This window comes from Rhyacophila brunnea, unplaced genomic scaffold, assembly GCF_057557595.1.
Source record: "Rhyacophila brunnea isolate RB1 unplaced genomic scaffold, BYU_Rbru_1.0 scaffold_9, whole genome shotgun sequence".
NCBI classification, from domain to species: Eukaryota; Metazoa; Arthropoda; class Insecta; order Trichoptera; family Rhyacophilidae; genus Rhyacophila; species Rhyacophila brunnea.
The window spans coordinates 28749060-28772910 of record NW_028233361.1 but is presented as its reverse complement, the minus strand read 5'-3'; the positions used below and the strand labels follow the sequence as shown (position 1 = coordinate 28772910).

At 30.6% G+C, this 23851-nt stretch overlaps 1 protein-coding gene across 2 annotated transcripts in view; it reads left to right on the top strand.

Moving 5' to 3' along the window:
- The window catches only part of LOC147063490 (uncharacterized), a 221739-nt gene that overhangs the window by 39031 nt on the left and 158857 nt on the right, over positions 1–23851 (top strand). For both annotated transcript variants that reach the window (XM_085959553.1, XM_085959554.1), the window contains exon 2: positions 22092–22154. The gene's annotated coding sequence lies outside the window, so the exon portion shown is untranslated. The remainder of the gene's footprint in view (positions 1–22091; positions 22155–23851) is intronic.

The window sequence follows — 23851 nt, the reverse complement described above, 5'->3', positions numbered from 1 at the left end:
AAAAAAAGCTTTAATTGTTGATGGTGTATACAAATTCTTCGCCAATGCTTTTATAGTTAACAAACTCCTACTAAATCATAGTTTTTGTTACATTAAAAGCGTTTGATATACTTGAGTGCTAAATAATAACTTTATAAATGATCAGATTAATTAATTATCCACTCAAATATCAAAAAGTAAGTAAACAAATTGTTTACAAAATGGAAATATTGCTATCATTTCTATACTATTATTTTTTAGAATTTATATACATTTAAATATGCAAGTAATTTATTAAAACCAGTAGTTTGGTTTTAGACTGGTTTTAAAAACGAAATTAATAATGTATTTGATGAATATTTATGACACACTCAAAATATCTGTTGACTATTCATACATAGGTACTACATATATTATAAAATTATATTTTTGAATTTTTTTTAAGAAATTAAAAGGTTATGCATATAATTATCTACTATTTTTAACAAAATATTATTCATTGTCACTATAATTATATGTACGTATAATTATAACAAGTTATTTTAATATTTCAGAGTTGATGATTTTACACTTGAATTATTCTGTCTTGTCTTAATAATTTTATAAGTAAAACTGTTGTGACTTATGATTCTGAATAAAACCGGATTTTGAAATATTTCCGAAGATGTAGTCTAACCGGTTAAATTTGCATAATAACGCGAAGATCAAAACAAACATTTTAAATATACTGAGAATCAAAAAAAAATCTGAAAGGTGACTCTATACAGTTTGAAAATATATATTTTTTGTCCTTTTGAACTTTTAACCATCAAAACTACTAATATACCTACACTAGTAGAGTTTTTTAAATCTAATTTATTTAATATTAATAAAGTATAAAACATATTAACTAATTCTTAAATATGTCAAAACCAGTGCTTCAGTACTACAGTACCGTTTATTTGACTTTATAAAGTACTTTTATTTTCCTTGACAATTGTGGTGTAGTGAAAAAAATCATACGTTGGATACATGGTGTAATTAAATGTGTACCTATTTTCACAATATTTTAGGTTCAAGTATTTATTTAAAAACAAAACGTTGTGTACATAACAAACAATAATTCAGGACGTTCACAACGTGATATTTAAATTTCAAAATAACTGGTTATATACAACAAGTAAAACATAAATACAAAGTAAATATTACCCTCAGAAGAGGGAAAAAATGTATTAAACAATAAAATAAAACACACAGCACATCACTGAAAATATCCATGTACCTGGGGGGTTCATTTAATTGTCTTGCAGCCCTCGCTACTTTACATAACAGCTCTGATATAGAAAATATCATATAGGGAAATGACGAACGCATATCAATTCAAATTATTCAGGATGAAGCGATTGGAAATTATCTCAAGCGACCTATCGACTTAAAAGTGTCAAAAACATGTCTTGAAGAAAGGAAGTCGGAAAATAATTATTTGAAGAATTATCGATAGGAAAATAGGGTACAGTTCGGTTATGAGGAATACAGCGGAAAACACATTTTTAAAATAGCCGATATACTGGATTAATTGTTAGTTTAACCTTACCAAACCTAACCTAACCTAACTTAACCCAACCTAACCTAACCTAAACTAACCCAAACTAGCAAATAATCCAGTATATCGGGTATTTTCGAAATGTGTTTTCCGCTGTATTCCTCATAACCGAATTGTACCGAAAATAGTTATATGTGCTAAAATAAAGACATTTTTTAAGAAATTTATTATGGAATTTAAAAGGACTCCAGATAACTGACCCATATTCAAGAATACTACACACTAACGAGACGTAGAGTATACGTAAAACATTTAATTTATTTGCCTTCATCAAAGCTAAATACCGATTCTTTGGCATAATTGTTTTACAAAAAAAAACACGATATTTTTGAGAATACACAACAAACGACACCAATATAATATTTAAATATGTGGTCATATATTAAAATATTTCGTAATCAATTTAATTCAACACATTCATTGGTGTGAAGATGATATTATTATGGTACTATTATATTATAATATGATGAATGAATTTAAAAATGCTTTCATTTAAATGTGATCTCAAGAACCCAAGGACGAAAAACAATACATTCTGGTTTTTTTTAAATTAATTGTGTCAATGGCAAATCTGAATCCCACGTAATTATCCAAACTTTATCGCCTGCCTAGTATCATGAAATATTATTTATACAGTCTTTTTAAATCAATTGCTAATTTTACTGTTTAATGCTCGTAAAAATTGAATTTACCGCTTGTATTGGAAATCTTCTTTTTTTTATTTGGTTTGTATGCAAATAAACTGCTGAATTATTACATAATATATTTTTTTAAATACTGCATTAAAATAGTCGTTTTTTAAGATCTCAAATATTTTCATGCGTTTATTCGTTTCAGTTTAGAATCAAGTGTAAGTGTCTACCTACAGTGTAATAAAATCTCTGCCCACTTTCATAACTGTTGTCCGACAAAACATGGCTAAATATTCCATTCACTTGCAATAAAATTGCAATAAACTGTTCACATGTTGGTTTTTCATGATACGTTGTGTCAATAAGTGATTAATTCATCGCTGTTAATATTCAAACCGCGTCTCGTTTCGACTGCTGTGATCAGCCCACGCTCATTTCTACATTTTATGCTACCTGTCATCTACCTACCTGCGGCCGGACTCGCCTTGACAAAAATGCGAATCGAATGAAATCGGAAACGCCGATCTCAGCGTTAGACCACAGATTCTTAAACACCGACATTTTGAGTAATTTTATTTTTATAATATTAAGTTATGTGTAAAATGTACAGTTACGAAATTTAATATCGTAGTATCACAATCAATTTATTGATATGTAAACAAATGTCAATTTATGTAGTAAAGTTTTAACAGAAAACAAGACCTAGCCGGAACGAAAGAACCCATACAATAGCGTATCCTCATGGCTGAGGATCGTGACCACTTTTTAATTTTGCCGTCCTTTGAGCGACCATGAATTTCCATCCTTCTCGATCTTCCGCTTCTCTCAGGGCAGAATGAATGATGCCCCACCCCCCCCCAGTCAGCTCTTTCACTTGGTCGCTCCAGCGCCAGCTCCAGTTCCAGCAAAAATAGCGTATAGTAACAATAATCAAATTCACTTTAAATAATTACAGCCCACTGAAGAAATCGCATCTATGCATTTTCAAGGGTAAATTTTTACTATTATTATATCAAAAACTGAGCATAAATACCTACTCCATGCGCAATAAAGCCGACACGTGTGTTCGCTGTTAGGGATAGATATATGCCCTGTCACACATATAAATGTATCTCGTAACACGTCGAATTTATCGATGTGTTTTGTTGTCTTATTCATAAAATGCATTTAACTTAATGTATTGCCGCGCATAGCATGGATGCGACATTTTTGGTTGAAACATCTGCTTGTCTAATGTAACGAATTTCATGGGGCGTAAGTAGAATAGGAAAATGTTGCATCATCACATATTATTACGTAGAAGCTGCTTTTTCATTTGTTTTAGCTAGCTGCGTGGCGTCACTATCCTGACATGGGATATACTGGTATTTTAGCTAGGAAATTAAGAAAACATGATTTTTTTATCGAATTAACTAGTATTAATTTCAAATAAAAGATAACTTTTTAATTGTTTTTTTTTAATAAGTATACGTCTGAAATTACAACATAATGCACTCTTTTTATATGCTAATTTTACATAGTTCAAAAAGAAATCGGCGATTTCCATACATTTTTGATAATCTACTAATAGTTTTGAAGAAATAATCTCTGTGACAAATTCCGAACGACCTATAATGCACGTAAGTTCAAGCAAAGGTGCCTTTTCAGGCTGTCAGGCTTATTGCCACATATTATGTAGACGTCTTTATAGTCGCTATCCTAATAAATGTTCTATAGTGACTAATAAATCAACTTGACGTCACCTACATAATCCCGGGTATACTAATTGTGAATATAATTTACTTATACCAAATAAATCACAACTGAACAAATATTCGAATTGGATATAAGATTATATATATAAAGCATAGCAGATAACGCACACGCGCATTGTTTACATATAACCATGAGAGTATGTACTAAATAGGATCACTATTTTGTTTATTATTTTACCCGTCAAAATTGTTATATATATTATAAAACGTGTGGGTATAAAATATATCATCATCAATAGTACGTAATTAATTTTTTTTTAAATTTCATGATCAAGTTTAACGATATATATTTATCACGGATGTGACTATTTGCATTGAACACGCGAAGGCGTTATTTTAAAATTAGTATTATTACAAGTGAAATTACGTAAGCCAAACATGATTTAATTTATTTTAATATACTATACTGATAATATGTTAGAGTTTAAACTATGCAGTGGTATATTCATCATCATTATCCTGGATGAATTCACTGCTGAATGCAAGCTTTTCTAAACCATTTCCTTTTATATTTGCTCTATGCGTTGCGTTGTCACGTACTTTCACATAACGTAACTATTCTGTCGATCCAGCAGTCTCTAGATCTATTTTTACGATGGTTTCTATATCCTGTCATGATATATGTTTAAACCTATTTTTTTTAGATAAAATGAATTTTAGTAGTAGTAGTAGTTTTATTAACTCCTAAGTATATAATATATTGAGGGTTTATAAAAGATAACACAACGTATATGGGAGTTTTATCGATTTTATAATAACTCGTTTTAATATGTACGTAATATTAGTATGTAATATTATTAAGCGGTGAGGTGATGTGACTCGATTTGACAACATCCATAACGTAGGCACCATGGTGCACTTTTCTGATTAAATTCCGAAGAATATAACAAAAATTAAGCCTTTCGATGTATTTCCGCTGTTGAACGAAGCTGTTCACAAGACGATGTCGGAAATTTAGCTTCATTAAAATAATTACAGTTATATTATAAACTATGACATATTTTGCACATACAGTGATCTAGTTAATAGAGTGGCCGTTTCTGAAGCCGTTCAATCCAAAAACATTTCTACGAGTATTTAAAAAATCCTTGTTTTTTCTTTTAACTTAATGGGACTAACTTAACTCACATCAAGCGATGTTATTTCGATTGATATATTGGCTCAATCGCAACCCATGCAGATATTTACTAACACGTATCAATGGCGTGCGGTGTCTTTTAAGATGGGGCATGCTCTTTTAATTCATAACGGGTACATTGTCTCGCTGGATTTCTCAATTTTTAAATAAATTATTATATTTTTATTAAATAATACGTAGGCCGCATCCACAGCATCTATGGACAGCACGCCACAGGTACATACATATTTGTATTGTTATATAAATACTATCGATCGAAGGTACTTGATGGAATTTGAATTTAAATTTAAATGGATTTGTGTTTTGTACTATTCCTTTCGGGTCGCAAAAAACGACTCAAATGGAATAGTACAAAACACAATTCTATTTGAATAAGTATTGTTGTTTAAAATTCTGTCAATATTGGCATCGATCCTTTGTAATTTTTAAATCAAGGTTTTCACAATATTATTATTCATAGCCATCAGTGTTGGGATCTCCCTAAATTTTAATTGGACGTACACGTCGCAAATCATTTTTAATTAGATTATATTATATTTATTCGTGACACAAGATATACGAATGTTTCCATTTTTTTCTGGGATTTTTCTAGTGGCTAGGTTGATATTATGTTTCTGACCCGCTTCTAAATTATATAGGTATATTGTGTGAAATGTATTAAGTCATAATTCAGTCGCTAATAATTACCTGTTACGGAAATATTAAACATATAAACTAAGCAATGCGTTAAGCGTGGCATTTGAATACCATATTATTATTATCATTTGCGTGATTTTTTCATTGCCTCACACGGAGCACAAAATTTAATATCTCGTCCGGCGAGTCACATTCGACCGGTTCACATTTTGCGAAACCGTCTCTCTCGCCAGGTACACCCACTCAATCGCATAATTCCGAGGCTTCCATAACGTTTACCTACACACGCTCGCTAAGTTTGGCACCGATGCCACTTTCGCCCACTGTACTCTGCCGAAAAAGATTATGCAAACGACAGTCAGACGGTGTATCGCACATGCCAGTCGTGGAAAACAACACGCCGATACTTTAGTATTTTAAGAAATATAGTATATTACATTATTGAAAGTACTCTCACAAGACCCGAAAGACCTCCAAGGTAGAATGCAAGAACTCGCAGATGTCAGCCAAACGGTCGATCTAAAGATAAATGTCTCAAAGACAAAAGTGATGAGGAACTGTTTTTCGGACCCTGCGATTATCTGTATTTAGTGACGTCCCTAGACAAAATGCCGCCCCTAGGCAGTGCCAAAATGCCACCACATTTTTTTATACAGTACTTTTTATCATCCTTTCATGAATCCAATATCTAAGAAATGTGTTGTTTGGATACATTACTAAAAATATATAATATGTATACCACTAAATCTAATTTAAATGCCATCTCTGCTTCAATAAATAATATTGCGAGTCTACGGTTTCAGATAGGTGCATTTAAAAATACACCTGACAACTTCCAAAACTCACGAGTGACTGGCAAACATATTTGGATAAATTCTAAATTATGTATGTACGTGTCATTGCTGTTCACCAAGAACGTGACGCCCAATGACAGCGAAAGTAAACTAGACATCGCGAACCCGACAAAAAAAGTCCTGTTAAAACTTTTATAGTAGGTACCTATTTAATATATTTTGTTTCTAACCAGTGAGCTGAATTTTTTAATAGAAATATATTTTAGGTAGCTTTCTATGTATACCTAATGATTCTCCTCGATTTGCCGCTCTTTGGGAAACTGCCGCCCCCAAGCGACGCTCAATCTGCCAACCCCCACGGGACGTAACTGTCTGTATTTCTGGCACCCAACTCGAGCAAGTCAGCAGCTACGTCTATCTCGGTCAGCAGGTGTCCATAGACGGAAACATGCACGATGAAATTGCTCGAAGAACAAAGCTGGGATGGAGTGCTTTCGGACGTCTGAATATTATCTTCAAGAGTGACCTACCATTATGTCTTAAGCGTAGGGTGTTCAACCAATGTGTGCTACCCGTGCTCACGTATGGCTGCCAGACGTGGACCCTCAACACGAGAGATGTCCAAAGGCTAAGAGTCACGCAGCGAGGCATGGAGAGGTGCATGTTGGGCATCACGCGAAAGGACCGTAAGAGGAACGAATGGGTTAGGAAGCAGACAAGAGTACGCGATGTAATAGACGTTGCCAAACAGCTGAAATGGAGATGGGCGGGGCACATTGCTCGCCGAAAGAACGGCCGCTGGACAAATGCCGTCATCCAGTGGTACCCAAGGGGTACGAAACGGCCACAGGGTCGCCCTAAAAGCCGCTGGATTGACGAACTGGTAAAGTTCGGCGGAAATACGTGGCAGCGAACGACACAGGATCGAGAGAGTTGGAGAAAGCTTGGGGAGGCCTTCATCCAGCAGTGGATTGACCCCGGCTGATGATGATGATGATGACATTATTGAAATGTGCATGTTGGACTTAACGAGGGACAGACAACACAGATACACATCGAAAAGCAGATGGAATTGCAATGGACTGGATGTATTGCTCGGCGAGAGGGCAACCGCTAGACATATTGTTGATATCCTAGTTCTATAGGGAAACAACTCAAAATACATTGTTCTAAGATAATGGCGTATGAAAATTTTGCATAAATTCTCATTTCAATGTTAAAACTTTGATTTTTGAAGTAAATGTGTTTATTTTTTATTTAGTTCAAATGAACTTAGCAATGCAAAATGAAATTGTACAGTTTAACAAATAATTAACTCAGACATTCCCGTTAATATTTGAATTAATGATTAATCTCAGAAAGGGATATGATGATGATGAGATTTTGATTATTTTTTTATTGAATTATAAAGATAAGACCTTTCTACATTGAATGGCATTATTGACTCAAAACCTTGAAATGTTGAGTTGTTTCCCTATAGAACCGTTATAAAATTATAGCTACCCAAGGGGCACTAAACGACCACAGTAAAATGATTTTTATATGAAAATAACGAAACTTAAATGCATTACAGTGAATGAATTAAAAATCGTGTGAGAAAAATGCATATTCGTGACTAAGCGCCAAAATATAACGCGCATGAGAGGGATTCAACCTGGGTATTCTATTCATTCGTTCGTGCAACAAAGATACAAGTTCTTTCACTTGAAAATTTATGGAGAAAGATAGCTTATGCGTTACAGACAAATATTCAGATAAATCAAAACAAATATATAATATATGCTATGAGGTTACTCGGTGACTCTTTAAAACAGTCTTTTAACGTCTTGGTAATAAGTACATGATTATTTATTTGCAATGTTATATTCTACGCGTGTCTACACGAAACTATTTCTTAACCGATAGATTAATTTATTGACTAGTTAGATTCAATACATTTTGTATAACATTATATAATATTTTAATTAATAGAAAAAAAATTCATAACCCACGTGATTTTTTGCCAATATTTTTATTCAAATGTTTACCATTACTTATTCATATTGCTATTACGAGCGTGTAAATGTATTTTATGCTGAAGTATTAGTAAATATATCTTGCAAAGCATGACAAATAACAACTTAGTATTCTGGTTCTATTTTTGTATTACATTCTAAGCAAATTCTTTAACTATGTAAATACCTGCATATTGGTTACATTATTATTATATAATGATAGGTGATTCAATAGTTTTTCAATAGTTGAAAGGTGATTCAATAGATTATTTTTTATTAATTTATTCAAATAAATCCAATTAATACAGTTAGTTTTTCATTTCGCTAGTCTGTCTGGTTTAAAATGTGGCACGATTCATAAACTACAATAAGGTGCATTGGGGTAATTCCGAATATGGGTATATTCCGAAAGTTCAAAAATTCTACCAATCGAAGCGATATTTTCCTATTGGCAACATTTAGTCTAGACACCATGTTCATTGTGCTCGCCTCGATAGTCGTCGCTAGTCGCTAGTGTCAACAATGCGTGCATACCATCAAGTTTTTTCGGAGAAGTGTTTTTCGCGCCATTTTTGCTGATTCGTAATTACCCCAACTTACATATCTCGGAATTCTAATAAGTTATTTGAATAAGTGATTGCTTTTACGATAGATTATCGTTTTTTACAAATTGTGAGAGGAACACAATGTCCTAGCTCTGTTTTTAATTTTTTTTCGGAAATACCCCTTTGGGGTTATTCCGATATATATTCATTCCGCAATAGCCCACTTAACTTTTTCATAGTAATTGGCAGTGCTTCTCAATCTGTAAAGATACTAAAATTATATCTAATTTAGATGTACATAATATACTTAATTAAATTAATATTAAAGTAAGTAAATTTAGCGTCGTCCTAATAAGAAGCTATCGCACGTCCTATTATATATAATATTGGGTAAGTGCGGTAACACCAGCCTTCACTTAACAGCATAACTAGTGTATCCGACATCATGAGCGAATATAGCGATTCTGATATTATAGATTATCTTGATTTTGAAGTATTGATGGATGAATACTCTGAAGATGATATTAAAATATACATGGAAGAACCAAGGTCACAAAAAAACAAAAGATGTGAAATATGGTGAAAGTTTAACTGACGAAAAGATGCTCACCAACAACGATTCAAATTCTCTCTGTACTAAGAGTAAAGGTGTTGGCAAAAAAAGTAAAGGTAAAGAAAATCAAGCGGATAAAACAGACAAAAAAACAAAGAGAAAAGACACATTGAAAGAGATGACAAAGACAACGTTGATGTTTTTATAAATGGAAAAAAAATATCACAACTAGAGAAGACTCAGAAAAAAAGGGCAAAGATGAACAACTGCTACTAAAACTGAAAAATAAAGATATAGTATACAAAACTCAAGAAAAAGACCCTCAAGAAGAAGGAAAATTACAAATTAAATGATTCAGTGCTTGTCAGATATTCAATCAGAAAAAAATGGAGGTACTATATTGGGTTCATAGAAGAAATAATAAAACATGAGGAAACATACTTCTCTATCAACTTAAAAACTATGAGACCACAGCAGTAGCTAACCTTTATTACGACCAAAAGAAAAGATAGTGACAAAGTTCCAGAGTCATTATAGTGAAGAAGATAGATATACAAAAAAAAAGTGCTGATGAAAAAGAATATTACTTATGTAATGATAAAGATAGAATTTATTTTGACTGATTGCGTACCAAACCAATAGATCATTATTATGTATATGTGAGGCTTTCAGACCGTGTCTTAATAAATTCTGTTATATTTTTTTAACAGTGTAGCCCGCATTTTAGTTTTACGTTTGCTAGCAGGAATAAATTATAAGTTTATGCCATAAAAGTAGATGAAAATGATTAAAAAGACAAGTTCCGACTTTGATTTAACATTTTTAATGTTGACTAATTTAATTGTATGGGTATGAAGAAAGTTTATTTTGCTATGCAAAAAGCAGTAAGTAAACAAAAGACATCTTTATAAAATATATTGTTCTATCAAGGTAGGCAAATAAGAATGTAGACTCAAATAAAAATTGATTTTTAAAATTATCACTTTCTTTGATTTTCCTCGTCTTTATTTTATTGATTTAAGGTGGTAGGTACTTGTGTCATATTGAGATATTTTTTCTCATTATTTGTCACCGGTGGGAACAAAACTGGTAGTGACAACCGGGAATAAACCTGCTCTGCTCCATCCCGTTCCACAATCCCTATAATCCTAAGTACTTAACTGAAATGTTGAGAACCACTCTCTTTTTTTGGGGTAATTCCGAACTAATAGTATCAAAAGTTAGGGATTATGGAAACTATTAACAAAATTGATGATATTTTGTGTTAGGAGTAATTACGGTCGAAAAAGAAAGGTAAACCTTCGGTCAAAGTGCAATAAAATCAACTTTTGAATAATTTCGGAATTACCCCAAGATAGTTCGTAATTTCCCCAATGCCAAAAAAAAATGACTCAATATTTCAAATTCTCAATTTAAAGAACCCAACTATATATTCAAGAATCTAATATATATTTATCATACATATTTTCTTTAAGTACACAGGGGTAAAACAATAATGGCAGTAAATATAAAACACTTTGAATAATTAACCGAAATATATAACCTCCAGTCATCTCATAGAAATTCCTGTCGGAATTACCCCAATGCACCTTATTTGTTTTGAGTACCTACAAAAAACATTAAATAATTGACTTCATGAGTTTATACTTCTATAATACTGACTTGCGTTCACTTAAAAACAACATTTTTCTATTTTCATTCTTAAAGCACAAATATATATATGTTCCTTATTGCCTCATTGTTGGGAATCGTAATACTAATAAGTAACTTTGTATTTGACCCATTAAAAACATTTGCATTAAATATTATGTAATATAGCCTATTTTGTAGTATCAAAGTGTATCGTCCACAGCGTAGGTCAAAAAATACGTAAAACATCTTCAAAGCATCAAAAACATCAACGCATGGTCATATATAAAACCTACAATAAAAAGTGTCCAGTGAAAATGTCCAGTGTCAATTAGTTCAAATTAGAGTGTACTTAATAGTAAATGTGATCCCAAATAAACACGTTATACATCCACTGCCATCTCACACGTGTCAATTGGGGATTACGTTGGTCAAGCTATGTGTCAAAAATGTAAGAAACAAATCACCACCCAAAACTTCCTCTTCAATAAATTGAAATGAAAAAGAAGATCAAAAGACTGTTTAAATAGAGAATAAAATTATATAGGGAGCTTGCGGTAGGCAGAGAGCAATGGAGCATCTTTCCTGAAATCGACCTGGATTCGATTACAGATAATATATTGACGAATGATGCAAAATACTGTCGAAACTAATTTGTTTTATTTATTTCAATTTTCTCACACGAATTCATATAAGTGGCTTAACCAAAAATCAATTTAAATTTGGAAAATACCAATCGAAGTCAGTATTACATTGAACCAATCGCGTATTACCTCATTGCATGCGCATTACGAAACCGACGATTCACTATTATTTATTACACGCGGTCATTGATCGCCGCATCATCTGTAAAGACAAAACAAAAAAATCTCATAGGTAATCTTCATGTCATACATGGCAAAACAGACGTTCAATACTTACCTACCACATAGCAAACGTCAACTTTCTCTTTCGTTTCCTGACCAAAATCGTCGACGACTCTGTCGAAAACGAATGTTGTTGTTTCATTCTCACCGTATCTGGATGGACAGACTTTCATTTGTTTGATATTTTGATCACGTTTCAATATATTTAATTATCGTGTTTTGATCATCAAAAAAAAGTCTGAAATATCAAAGTATTCCCATCACTTTCTCAAACTGAACAGTATTGTATCATAGTAAAAGAAGATCGTTTGTAATATTGCAATATTACATATCGACAACGGAAAATATAAATCATAATAATTCTTTAATAATACTCAATAATTATAGAAAAATAATAAATAAAAATGTTAGATATTCAGATTAAATTGTTGTATTAAAAGTGTGTTATTATAATTTATAATTAATACGATATCACTTTATTTTAACACCTATACACGCATTTATCAAGTAATATAACTACTGCTGTTTTTTTTCTCATCTAAAACTGAATAATAAATTTTTATTGGTGTGGAAATAGACTGTACAACATTATATAATTACTCTAACTGTTTTTTTCCGGGGGATTCAGCATTTACTTTATAATAATTCATGATTGTTTAACTGACGTATCGCATAATATTATTAGCATAATACATTATTTATATAAGATAGGTATTTCTTTCACATATTAAACGTTATCAAGTATAAAATAATATTAATTCTATAGAGATATTTGCGAAAGACAGATAGAAAAAAAAACAGCTATATTGTGTGGAAACGGAACATCTGGAAAATGTTCGAATAAAAACTTCTTAGGCATTATCTTTTAAGGAATATAATAGAAATTAAACTAGCAAAAAAGTTGATGTTTTAAAACCAGAAAAATAAACATATTAAATATGTATACTGATCGAAAACATTAACAGTAGTTATACAAATAATTTGACATTTGACGTAAATATATAGAAACTGATAACTTTACATTTTATTATATTGAACTATATATTGTACCTATCTCTTTCATTATTCAGTTGATGACAATTAAAAAAAGTATAGCAAATATTAGAAATTTATTTTTGAATCCATTTAATAATACAAACGCTTTTTTTAGTTTCAAAGAATTTTTAATGTAGCTAGTAATTCATTTTGAATTTCTAACTACATTGCGATATAAATAGTCTATTTTCAATTCATAGAGTTATTTTTGACGAGAGTAAGTATAGCTATTATACTATTTTTAAGAGACACTATGAATATGTGTGTAAGCCTTTTATTATTTAAAAGAGTACATTTTATTAGTACAAACTTTTTTCCATTGGTTAAATAAATACGATACCTAAAAGTGTTTAATAGTATTATTCTGTTATAATAATATATTATGAGACATAACGGTGAGTATATATAAATTATTCAAAGGAAAATATGCAATATAATGGCCGTATTGTTCCTGTTAAGTGGTTCAAAGTGATTGATCCACATTGCCACATGACCTTTTGTAGAGTGCGTACTCAGTGTATTAATTATTTCACAATGGAAAAATCAACATATGCGCCCTTTTCATAACCACGTACCTACAAATAATTTATTTTTACATTGGTTTTTAATATCAATGATTGTTTAAAGGTTAGATGACTTATCGACCTCTATAGGCAGTCTCTATTTAAGAAAATCTGTAGCCTTGAAAATACTTCCTAAATATAATTTTATAATATAAATTATTTAAAAGCTTCCTTTATACAAATAAACAACATTCAAAAACATTTCATGCCATAAGTTTTATCCTTCATAAAAAATTGTATTATGTAATCTAATTGTATAGATACCTATCGATTTTTTATAAGAGTATTATATTGAAATAGTTTTTACTATAATAAAAAGGAAGCACACTGAATTTGTATTTATAATACTTGATAGTAAGTTCAAAACGCTTTTAGCATTGTTTGTAAATATATTTGAAAAAACTGGGGGGTGCTATTAAGGCAATACTTAGTTCACTTACTTATTATACTATTTTTTACCATATTAGATTCGTTTTTATCTAAATAATGATGGCCCATTACATGAACCCTCATTTTTGGCATTCAATACTAATGCAGATCGTGACTTCTGAAAATAAATATCACACAACGCGCGTAATCTACTTAAAATGAATCAGCAATACGCAATCACTTCCTTTCCTTCCTTCCTTTAGCTTGACTTTCTTATTATATAAAAACTTTACCTTCATATAATATGGGGTTTCATGAGCACCCTTAATTATAATTGATTTATTTTACCATTTAAATATGGACCATTTGATAAAGTAAACTACTAAGACGTATTTTTTAAGGTATTGGAGAACATACTCATGTTTAATAATTTGAACGATGTTTCTATATTTTAATAAAAAATAATATATAATTAATACATTAATAGTTTTAACTTGTTTGTAACGTTTTGATACTTTAGTATTGACCAAGACGAGTTCTGTACGGTTATAGTAACTCGTTTAACAATAACAATATTCTTTTAAGCGGTTTAAACCTTTGAATAATCCAATAAACTATTTTTTTATTCAACGAATAATTCAGTAGATTTGAGAATGTAATATTCAATAAAATGTGTCTCTCTAATCTTGTAAATTATTCTTTGAATAAAAAAATGTTTATTAATTATTAAAAAGTGCAATTACGTACGTAAAGACTAAAATGTGGAGATATCCTGACGTCGGCTAGGAACGAAGGTAAGTACCCATTACTGGAATTTTGATTCAAACTACAAAATCCGATTGCCAATATTAACGCAATTTAAGAATATTTTCAATTCTGTGACTACTAGTTAACTTCGGTACAGCACATTGGCTGCAATCCGATGAATGCAGATTCGAGTCCTGTCCGGCATCGTATTTTTTTCTAGTATGTAAGTGTTGAATAAGGTGTTCAAATTATTTATGTTCTATAAATAATTAATTATTACTAAGTCATCGCAACAGATAATTCTATGTTAATTTAGCAATATAACGTTCCTAATTAATACAATTGTTAGTCACTTAGTAGTTATCGTTCATTATAGATCAACTCCCATCACGCAGGTTAGACAAAAAGTGATGCTTGCTCACCTCTGATTTACATAATTCTAATCATTAACTACTGCACTGCAACACAAAGCTTTTTATCAATAGCAATTGAAGTTATTGTTTAAAAAATGCTTCACAATTATGTATGTCATATTGGTATTTATTATCAATCACGAGCTACATTAAGGACGCCGACCTCGCATTGTAATAGAATTGAATACATTTTATAATATGAATCGATTCTATTAATGCTATTCTAATAAATATTTTTCTATTACTAACCTTATTATAATTTAACTTAACTTTGACTATAATCAGTGGCGTGCGGTCTATAGATGTAGGTATTGCGGCGCACCCCCTTATTATTCCAAATAATTCATATCATCGTAGGTATAACCAATAAACAAATGTAATGACATACTATAGCTAATCGGTACTGCCTCTTATGGGAGCAATTGTGATATGGTAGGAGACTTGATAATGTCTCTTTCATGCTTTGCAAATAGTTTTCCATTACTTTAAGACAGCATGCATTTTTTTTTATTACTAACTAATGACAGCAATACTAAAATAACTAATATTTTGAAAATCTGACATTGAGTATTTAGTGAAAGCAATGTATTGTTGTTTGATTTAATAAACGCATTTTTTTTGTAATACTTATTCCACTTTTAATCAATAAATTAGGACCGGTTTCGTCCGCCTCAGAGGGACATTTTCTTTTTTTATTGAAAATGTCGCTCTGAGGCGGACGAAACCGGTCCTAATTTATTGATTAAAAGTGGAATAAGTACTACAAAAAATGCGTTTTATTAAATCAAATAACAATACAATGCAGTTCCACCATGAATTGACAGTTTACAAAATAAAAGCTATGTACCTACCTATTACAAAATTGAAATATCTGACGCGACAAAAATGTTACATCCCAAAACACCAATTATGATTTAATGTGTGAAAAGACTCCGCACGCCATTGATATATATATAATTATATATATATATTTGGTAGACATATGCTAAAGCCATGGAAATGCATCGGTTATTTCAGAATTAAGTATTTATACCTCAAATACTTATATTCATCAATTCTGAATATAAGTAGCCTATAGCCTATGCAATGATCAAATTAAATGAAAGTACTCATTTATGACGATGCCGTATTTACGGTCAGTTTGGTATTGTTTTAGATTAATATATCTTAATTTTGATTTATGGAATTTATTGCATTATGTAACCATACCTATCGATTCATTAACGAAAGATTTATATTTTCATAGAGACTTTAATTTCTACATACTTTGTCCTATATATCTTGCATTTTGTCTATTGAAAATAATTATAAAATGTAGATCTTCAAATGTATAGACCATTAATTAAACCAATTGAAGAATATTTTGCATTGTACGACAGATGTCAAATGCACGATACTGATATAAATGTTTATAGTTGTTATTGATGAAAATATCCATAACGCAATTTTAATAATAAATTTGGCAATATTAGTGAAAACATAATAACGTTTTCCCTTTTCCAAATCCGCTGTGTGAGATCCTTTTTATGGTAACAACAAATTCTACTTGATGACGTCATTGAACCGGTATTATGAGAAAACAACTTTTGAAACCAGGACCAATTGGATAAATTATCATATTATTACATTTATCTGTAAAAATATGGCTACTTTTACATTTCTCCTAATGTAAATACTTTTATTGGTTATACTGAAATTCATATAAATTTTTTTTTTTTAAGTTTAAAATAGATTTTTTTCTAAGTAATAATCATCGTCATTGAGTGAAGTCCCGTTAGGGTAGGCAAGTTATGCGATTCAGAGGGGTGGCACATTATGAAGGGCGGTGAATGAAGGAACGAACACGTACAAATATTACACCTTTTGACATCAAAGGGAGTTTTTCATTAAGTATAATATGCGATCTCTTCATTATTAAGTACCTATTGACATCTGAGATTAAAAAATAGTCGAAACATAGATAATCTAGACAACATAGTTATTATTATATTTTAATATCCATTGCATTGTAATGGTGGTTTATCGCATAGATTTTTTTTTACAAGGGTGACTCCAAACATATCAGCGCCACAGGGTTCCACGTACCTAAAACCACCACTGATTTAGAGTAGGTTTCGTGGAAATGCTACGTAACTCAGATGATTTAAAGTTGACATTTCCGTGCTGAGCATATTCCGCGAGTTTTAAACACCGCAACCAGGTTCGTTGGGTTTTAAACATTTTGAATATTTTACTCACCGAATTACCAGAATTCGTCAGTTAGCTACTACGAGAGTTGAAAATGATAATAATTAGTAATTATTCATACAAAAACAATATTCTAATTTTATTATTGATTTGTTTATTAGTTATTATAAAATGAAAGATTTTTCAATTATTTTTTATTTCAATTTATAAAAATATTATAGTAAACGCAAAATTTGTTGTGTTCACTCATATGCTATGTATTTAGTGTAAATATACAGTACAACTTTCAATAATTTTTTATTCGTCCGTTGATCAATAGTAGATTAAGAGCAAAGCATAGATAAATATAGCGAAATTGCTAGCGAAAAATTCGCGGACAATATAATGTAAATACAAGTAAATGTAAATACATTATATTGTCCGCGAATTTTTCGCTCATCAACGGTGCACTGCATTAGTCTATTATATTTTGTACGCCACTTGTGTTTATTCCCTTATCTAATTAACATAGCATTTTATATTTTTATTATAAATTCTAAAGATCCAATGTCCATGATATTCATATAATCTGCCTGAAAGTAAACGTGATCTAAAAACACACACATTAGCATTTTATTCTTTTGTATAAAATACAGATAATGTAATAGTCTATATTTATATTCAATTGTTAAAAAATATATATTTATTTCCCCGATTCGATCCTATGATGACATGTCCGTATGAAGGCGTGAGATAAAGTGGGCGAAATTTTTATCGCGACAAAGTTGATCTTGTATTTTTTTTTTAAAGGCGAACCATGACGATGGAAATACGTTGATACTGATTCAAAGTCTAATGATCTCAAAGTTATCTTTAAATTATTGATAATAATAATATCTAAAGCTGATATACACAGAATGTGGATGACACGTTAAATAAAAATAACTTTGAAAGCCATGCATAAATCAAAATAGATTGTCAGATGCAAAAAAAAAATAGCAACTTCGCGTCTCGCAATCAAAATATTGTTGCCATTTTTTTAATTCTAATTATTATATACTTATTAAAATATATTTTTAATAAACATATTATTATAATAATATATACGTATAATCAATGCACATATTATATCATGGAATCAGCTTGAATATGCATTGATCCAGCAGTGGATTCACTAGAGTGATAATGATGATGAAATCTAACGCCTTCATATTATATTCAATGCAAATACTGACATCCGTGATAAATATAAATATTGTTAAACTTGATCATGAAATTCCTAAAAAAAACAATTATTCATTTTATTCAACATTTCATTATTTAAAAAAATAATTTGTTAAACAATAATTTATTAGTAGAAACAATGACTTTTATCTTATATGTGGGTGTCTTGAAATACTCTTAGCCAAAAAAGTAGATACTGCTTTCAATATCTCAATTCATTTTGTTTTGGGTTTATTTATATATTATAGTTGGTGAGGAGTGTTTCTATAGCTTTAAGTGTGGGCTTGATCAATTGATCTAGATCAGGATTGTCCCAAACAATCATCTACTGGGAAATTTTATGTATTTTTCCCGTAAAAAATATCTGTTCGTATGAATTTTATGGAGGCATACATATATGTAGATGTGGTTAATTTACTATAATAATATTAAATATCTAAAAACTGACAAGTCCATATTTTTAAGGTTTGTATACTAGTATATTATGTGTTATACAATAATTTGTGCTTGAACTTGCTTTTCCCTCCACCACCCGCCACGTCTCCACACCCGTTATGCAGGCGTATACCGTGGCGTAACGAACGATAGGCGCTGTTCAAATTTGTGCCGAAAGTGTCCCAGGAGCAACTTCCCAAGACCTTGGTTGGCGTGCACTAGAGTGTGCGTGATCCCTACTTCCATATAATGTATTACGGTCAATTCTCGATGAGAAAAGACCTTCTCGCTCGCCGTATAATGCCGCAAACTTTTTAAAAGCCGAGAAATTTTCCCTCGTAGATACCAAGTTGCAATGGCTGACCGGTCCAACTGAGGGTCGGACCGACTTGAGAAGCTCTTCTTGTGCTTGAACTGTAAAAAGTTGTTTAACTGTTTAAACCAGTATTTAAACAAATTGAATAATATTTTGCATTGCACGACAGATGACAAATGCACGATACTGTTATATGTTTATAGACGTTATGGATGACAATATCCATAACGCGATGTTAATAATTTTGTAATATTAGTGAAATATAATGACGTTTTCCCTTTTCGAAATCCGTTGTGTGAGATCCTTTTTATGGTAATAACAAGTTCCACTTGATGACGTCATTGAACCGGTATTATGAGAAGACAACTTTTGATACCAAGACCAATTGGATAAATTATCATATTATTACATTTATCTGTAGAAATATGGCTACTTTTGCATTTCCCATTGTAAATAAGTGTACTGAAAAACAGCATAAATTTCAAAAAACTAATTAACGCAAAAATTCAATTGTCTTTGTATGTTTTTTTTAACAATATACTGTATTTAAAGACAATATGTTATCTTACAAAATTATCCACATTTATCATAATTTTCCATCTGGTTTTGTGAAATTTAAATATGCACGAACTAGCACGAACAAATATTGCGTTGTTCATTTAAAAGAATCATTATTTTGGACATAATTCTAATTACAATAAGATTGCCATGTCATCTCGGAAAATTGTGAAAATTTTTAAAATCATACCTGATAATTACACAAAAATATTAAACAATGCTCTCGAAATATTATGGGATTTATTTTGAATTATTTTTTCACGACAACGCAAGCTTCCTTCCCGCCATTCTAAAAATACTATATATGTGTGTTAATTTATGTTAGGACCTTGAATAAAAAAAATGTTAATATCTAAAATAATCATTCATTAAATAATCAATTTTTTCATTCAATTCTTAATATGCAAATGATTTGAAAACGGTAGATTATTAATGAGAAACGTACCTATAAAAAAAGATGAACCGAGTGAAATTCAAATACACCTCTATTTTGCTACCCAGTAGATACATATATAATAATAGTAATACATAGATAATATTAATAAAATATTTCAGCGAGTCTATTCTATACACAAGGCGACTATCGACCGCTAAAGTGATAGTATTCATTACATATTTGTATTGAGGTGTTATAATTGTTACAATAAGTTAGCCGTCTAAATAGTCAAAAACTGTCTATCTCGCTCTAAATTGTATCACAGCCAAGAGAGGTGTTGTTAAAATATAGCACTTATTGCAACACTTACAACGAACTTATTGTAATTGTTACAATAAGTGCTAATACTTTGATACAAACCTACCCTAAGTTTGATGATATTTATCACTTTATCACTTTAGCGGTCGATAAGTATAGAATAGAATAGACATACAGCTGATGTTTCATACCTCATATTACAGCGTTTACAGTACTTACTCATATATTATAATATGTGTAGTGTAATATGAAATTTACATAGTTGATATTATGTATAATATTATTTTATTTTAAAAAAAGAATTATTTTTTACGATCATTTCATTCAGCGCCTGATTGATGACGGATTCTAAGAATAAATTCATTTCCCGCTTTCTCCGTTTGAATTGCAGGCATCTTGAATTCAACGACATTCTCAGTATCTATTCGAAATTAAATTTCTTTTAAATTTATATTCCGGTAAAGTTCACCACGTACTTGACCTGGCTTTATATTTGTTTACTGTACTGTACTGTACAGTATACAGTAATATACTCCGACCGTTTCAACATAACATTACAAATCCAACGATATCGAAGCGATGTGATCTTTTGTGAATGAAAAATAACAAATCCACAGCTCTGTATTTCAATGTAACGCAGTGATAAATAACTTTCGTTTTGAAACGGCTATTTATTCAAATTAATATATTCAGTATTACAAATATAAATGTCATTTTCGTATTCGGTTTTGATAAATTCATTTATATTCAATCAATAGCTATTTTTTAAGCTTTTTGATCTCTGTAGTAAATGTAAAATAGCTTTCACAATCGCGTCACGTTTTATGTATTTTTCTCAAGAAATTCATTGATACTTATTACATATTTAAAATATACAAGATTTCACAGTAATAAAATATTAATCACCAACGTTTTAATTTATTTATTGCTCTTCATTCCTTACAATTTTTCTATTTAAAACTCCTATCTTTCTACTTTATTATAACAACCATTTCTTTCTCACATAACATAGCTTTTTCTACTGCCACGATACCGTATTGATGACGATTTTATCATACTTAACTCATACTTAATAATTCTCACCACGTGCCAGCTAAATGTTTTAAAAATAATATAAACGGTTACAGGAAAAATGGTTAATTTTGGATTCAAATTCCATGAAGTACATTTATTTTGCACTGAAAACGTTTAATACATACTTATGTATAAAGTCTATATAATATATGGTCATTTTTTTCATATATAGTGTGTATACGTAAATATGCTATACTCGGTGTGAACCTGTAACACCTTTATTACAATAATTCATCAATTTACAACATGACGATATAACAGAAACATTGATAAGAAATCTTGCAATACCTAAACAATAATATATTATTTAATACATTCTATTTATTCATTTACGTTCACTTTTTATAATAATCTATACATTATACTAATACTATACAATTTTCTTTTTTTTTCAGTTTCCCAAATATGTTGGATTACTAATATACCCGGTCGAGAGATACTCAACGATTCACAATAAGGTAAATACTTTTTATTTACTGATTTTAATATAGCGTAACCTAACTTTTAAACTTAATAACAATTAAATCTTCGTAGATTTTCGTCATACAACATTGTCAAAACAGTTATCTGTGTTCCAAATATTTATATTCTTCTTTGAGAATAATATTTCCATTTAAAATTATTCGATTCATTAATTTAAATGTTAAAAATTAAAATGTTATAAGAAAATAAGTGCAGTTACTATTGTTTTACACTCATCATACGATATTTTAAGCCTTTCAATATCCGAATAAAGTGATGATATTAATCCAGATAATTAAGCTTATGTACGGCCGTTATTACATAAATGTTATGTAAGAATCAAAATAACTGTTAAAATCTTAATATGTTATAGAAAATATCTGTATATATCTTAATATGTTATAATAAATAACTGTAGCATTAGACGCTACTGAATCAATGATAGTTATATATTGGCGGAAGTAAGTATCTAGTAATATAACGCATATATACAGAATAAGTTACGTTGTGTGGTGTTCATTACAGTGGATTGATTTGTGCTGATATACTAAATGAATTTTTATTTATATTATTACAATCTACCTACTCTCCAATATCATCTTTTATACGAAATGTCTATTTTCAAATATTGATAAATACAAAAGTTATTATTTGTGGTAATGAACATTTATCGTTACATTGTCCATTTATTAGTCTACAAACCCACTATTTCAATAAATTTTCGTATACTTTCGAAAGATAGATCTATTATTTACATATATTATATTACTATTATTGGATATTGGCCATATTATTATGGACTTTTGGAAATAGTCACCTCATATAATGATCTCACCGTGACAAATCTAATTATAATCAATAAGTATTCACACTGGTTCTCAACATCTGTCTCGGTGTGTTAATTTGGCCCAGAAAAGAATAATGCGTTCCATCGGTACGCACCACGGTTGCTTAATTTTTTTTTATCTGATGACACTCACTGATTGAAATAACGGCTCTCTCTCTATTGTAATGTGTTTATTTATTCCTTTTACGCCGCTCAGCAGCCTCGTATCTTTTGTAAACACATCTTAGCAGCGATTTTCATTGCGGAAGTCGTTAATTAACGGGGGCTATCCATATTACTTTGTTAACAAGTACTTTGTATTCAAAAATCCTGTGCGTATTATCTATTATCTTATGCAGTTAACATATGAGACATAATGTACCCGAACGATTGACCGACGCGGACAATTTCACGTACTTAGAGTTTCACGAGCTTCACAAAAAAAAAACTATAACGTCTTACTTACTACAGATAGGTATTTTAAAAAATTAATAATCGTTATGACATTTATCTGACTGTGAGCCTCCCCCAGCTCCAGTGACGTTCCGTGGGGGTAGACAGATTGAGCGTCGTTTGGGGGCGGCAGTTACTCGAAGGGCGGCAAATCGAGGAGAATCATTTGAAATATATAGAAATAGCTACAGTAATAACAAAAATATTTCTTGATTAATCAGGTTCGCGATATCTAGTTTACTTCCGTTGCCCTTCGACAATTCCTTGGTGACCAGAAAAGACACGTGCAAACTTGCGAATAGTCTGATATTTTGTTAGTAATGTATCCATACAAAACATTTCTTAGATATTGAACTCATGAATTGATGATAAAATACTGTATAAAAAAATGAGGCGGCTTTTTGGCTCTGCCTA